Below are 4,063 nucleotides of genomic sequence, written 5' to 3' on the forward strand. Positions count from 1 at the left end.
TCTTACAGATCAACTTTTGGTGTCATATCTAAGAACTCTTTGCCTAATCTCAGGTCGTGTTTTCTTTTAAACATTTTAGAGATTTAGGTTTTACATTTAGACCATGATACGTTTTGAGTTAACGTTGTATAAGATATAAAGTTCATCTTAATGCAAATGTATGTCCAATTATCCAACACCATTTGTTTAAAACTCTATCTTTTATCACTGAATTATCTATGAAACTTGATCAAGAATCAACAGGCCATATTTGCGTGGGTGTATTTTTGCACTTTTGACTCTGTTCCATTGATCTATCACTGTGCCAATATCACGCTGTCTTCATTGCTGTAACTTTATATAGATTCATAAAATCGAGTAGTAAAACTCTTCCAACTTTCTTTTTCAAGTTGCCTTGGTTTTTCTAGATAATTTGCCCTTCCATATAATTTTATAATCAGTTTGCCTGTGTCTATAAAAAATCTTTCTTGGCTATTGATTGAAATTGTGTTAAATTTCTAAATCAATTTGGGGAGAACTGCTGATTTGAGAATATGTTGAATTTTTATGTCAATGAACATGCTATGCCTCTCCATTTACTTAATTATTCTTTGATTTATTTCAAAAGTATTTTGTAGTTTTCAGTGTATGGACCATCTGCATGCTCTCTTGATTTATCCCTAAGTGATTGTTTTTTGGAGGGAATTATTGTAAATGATAATGCTTTCTAATTTTGGTTTTGAATTGTTTATTACTAGAGATAGAAATATATTTGAGTTTTGCATGTTAATTTTGTATCCTGGGATCTCCTTAAACTCATCTATTAGTCCTAGGACTTTTTTTTTTTTTTTTTTTTGGTAGCTTTCTTTCTACACAGAAATTCCTGTGTCAGGAATAAGGACAGTTTTGTCTCTTCCTGCAAACTGCATGCATGCATTTTATTCCTTTTTCTTGCATTATTGCACTGGTGAGGACTTTCAGTACAAGCTTGAAAAGGTTGTGAGAGCAAACATCCTTGCTTTTTTCTCGGTGTTATGGAGAAAGCAAACCGTGTCATGATCAAGGATGATTTTAACTATAGTTTTGGGGTTTTTTTTGTTTTTTTGTTTTTAACTATAGTAAGAAAGTTTGTTGCGAGTTTTTATGATGAATGGGTGATAAATTTTGTCAGATGCTCTTTTGGAATTGGTTGATATGATTGTGTGGATTTTCTTCTTCAGACTGTTAATATGGAGGGCTATATTGAAAGAGTTTTGAACCGTTTTGCATACCTAGGATATACCTAGGATACCTTGGCTATGGTTTATTGTTGTAGTTATGTATTGCTGGTTTCAATGTGCTAAGATTTCTTGAATATTTTTGTGTCAGTGTTCATAAAGATTTTTGATTGGTAATTTTCTAATGCTTTGTTTGGTTTTGGTATTAGGAAGATTCTGACCACATAAAATAACTTTGGAAATGTTCCCTCATCTTCTGTTTTCTGAAAGAAATTGCATAAAATTGGTGGAGGGTTTTTTTCCTCTTTAAATGTTTGATAGAATTTGGCAGTGAAAACATCTGGTTCTGGAGATTTTGCTCTTGAAAATTCTAAACTACAGATTCAATTTATTTAATAGTTATGTGCAGGGGCGCCTGGGTGGCTCACACGGTTAAGCATCTGCCTTCAGCTCAAGTCATTACCTGAGTGTCCTGGGATGGAGCCCCGAATTGCATCGGGCTCCCTGCTCAGCGGGGAGCCTGCTTCTCCCTCTCCTTCTACTGCTCCGCCTGCTTGTGCTCTCTCACTCTGTCAAATAAATAAACAAAATTAAAAAAAAATAGTTACGTGCAATTTAGTTTATTTATTTCATCTTGGATATGTTTGACAGCTTGTGGCTTTTTTAAGACTTTGTTCAGTTCATTTAGGTTGCCCAATACGTGTCCATATAGTTACGCATAGAATTCCCTTTGTAACCTCATAAGATGTGCAGGGTTTGTAATGTTACCGTTTATTTCTTTCCTGATATTGGTTTGTGTCTTCTCTCTTTTTATCGTGATCAGTATTGCTAGGGATTTATAAATTTTATTGATCTTTTCAAAGATCCAGCTTTGGTGATGTTAATTTTATCTATCATTTTCCTATATTCAGTATAATAAATACAATCATTTTGTCCCCTTATCTTTACTATTTCCTTCCTCTTCTTGCCAAAGTAGAGATTTGGGTTATTAATTTGAGATGTTTTCCTTTCCTAATATAAGCACTTAACACTTTAAATTTTCCCCTAAGCACAACTTTGGCCTCATCCTGCAAATTTTGATATGTTGCTTTTTCCTTCAGTTCAAAATACTATTTAATTTCCCTTGAGACTTCCTGTTTTAGCCAAGAATTATTTAGAAATGTGTTGTTTAATATCCAAGTGTTTTGAGATTTTTTCCTGTCACTTTCTGTTGTTAATTTCTAGTTTAAATCCGTTATAGAGAACATATTTTGTATAATTCTTTTATTTTTGGTAATTTTTGCTTTATGACTTAGGATATGGTCTATCATGGAAAATGTCCTATGTGTACATCAAAAATAATACGTATTCTGCTGTTGTTGGGTGTTCTGTTATAATTGTCAAATAGATCCAGAAATTACCAATGAAATGGTGTTGTTCTGTTCTCTGTCCTTGCTTAAGTCTGTTTACTAGTTTTATCAATACCTGAGAGGAGAATATTAAATAAAGTCTCCAAGTCCAAGTGCAGATTTATCTATTTCTTCTTTCGGTTGTCAGTTTTTACTTTGAGTATTTGAATCTCTGTTGTTAGGTACATACACATTTAAGATTGTTACATCTTTTTAGCAAACTTATCCTTTTAATCGTCACATGTTATTGTCTTTATCCCAGTAATTTTCTTTGCTCTGAAGTCTAAGCTGATGTTAATATAGGCACTCCAACTTTCCTTTAACTAATGATCATATAACATATTTATATCTAACATTTACTTTCAGCCTCCCTATATCATTATATTTGAGGTGTTCATTGTAGAGGGAATATAGTTGGGTCATTTAAAAAAAAATGTGTTCTAATAACCTTGGCTGTTTAACCACTACATTCATACATTTCACATTTCATATAATTATTGATATATTTAGATTTATGTCTACCATTTTATTACTTGACTTCTGTTCACTTTCTCAGTTTTCTATTCCTTTGTTTTCCTTTTCTTTCCCTCTTTTGGGTTATTTAAACAATTTCATTATTCTATTTTTGTTTAAACTTGTTTTCTCTTTGTTTGTTTTAGTGGTCGCCCAAGGCATTAAAATATAACATACTTATGTTTTCACTTTCTATTTAGCATCAGTATTTTACCACTTCAAGTGATTTGTAGATACCTTACCACCACATAAGTTCCCCTACTGTCTCTCCTTTATGTTGTAGTTAACTTATATATTATATCTACCTACATTGAAAGCCCCATCAGAAAATATGATTTTTTTTTGCTTTCAGTGGATTGTGCCCTGAACATTTTAAATATTATGTTATGCAACTTTGGATCTTGTTGAAATCCTATGTAGAAAGCTATTTTTGTTTAGCAAGCACTTGACCCAGTTGGATTCAAGCCCCAAATTCTAACCAGCCTTGTGGTTTCAATGTCAGTTCTGTTTCACTGTCTTTCGGTCATATTTAGACTTATTCCATATATACACCTTTCAGTGGTCAGTCTGGAACTCTGGAAGTGGTCTATCTTATAGTCCAATTCTCAAAATTTATAGTATTCAGGGGGCGCCTGGGTGGCTCAGTCGTTGGGCATCTGCCTTTGGCTCAGGGCGTGATCCCAGCATTCCGGAATCGAGCCCCACATCAGGCTCCTCTGCTGGGAGCCTGCTTCTTCCTCTCCCACTCCCCCTGCTTGTGTTCCCTCTCTCGCTGGCTGTCTCTCTCTCTGTCAAATAAATAAATAAAATCTTTAAAAAAAATTTATAATATTCAATTTTGGGCCAGATTCATGCATAGGCAGCTTAGAGATGAGCCCAGGAGTCTGCAAGCACCTTCATGAGTTTGCTTTCCTGGGCTCCTTTCTGTCTGCAATCCCCATGGTACTTTCTGGTTCTAAAGGCCTC

The 4,063-nt window shown here is 34.0% G+C and overlaps 1 protein-coding gene across 8 annotated transcripts in view; it reads right to left on the bottom strand.

Annotated features, from left to right (window-relative positions):
* SLC9A4 (solute carrier family 9 member A4) overlaps positions 1-1,723 on the bottom strand; it is a 92,348-nt gene extending 90,625 nt beyond the window's left edge. For all 8 annotated transcript variants that reach the window (XM_034658945.1, XM_002913495.4, XM_034658943.1 and 5 more), the window contains exon 1: positions 1,660-1,723. The gene's annotated coding sequence lies outside the window, so the exon portion shown is untranslated. The remainder of the gene's footprint in view (positions 1-1,659) is intronic.
* Between the last annotated feature and the right edge of the window lie 2,340 nt (positions 1,724-4,063).

Source organism: Ailuropoda melanoleuca, chromosome 4, assembly GCF_002007445.2.
Source record: "Ailuropoda melanoleuca isolate Jingjing chromosome 4, ASM200744v2, whole genome shotgun sequence".
In the NCBI taxonomy this organism is placed as follows: domain Eukaryota; kingdom Metazoa; phylum Chordata; class Mammalia; order Carnivora; family Ursidae; genus Ailuropoda; species Ailuropoda melanoleuca.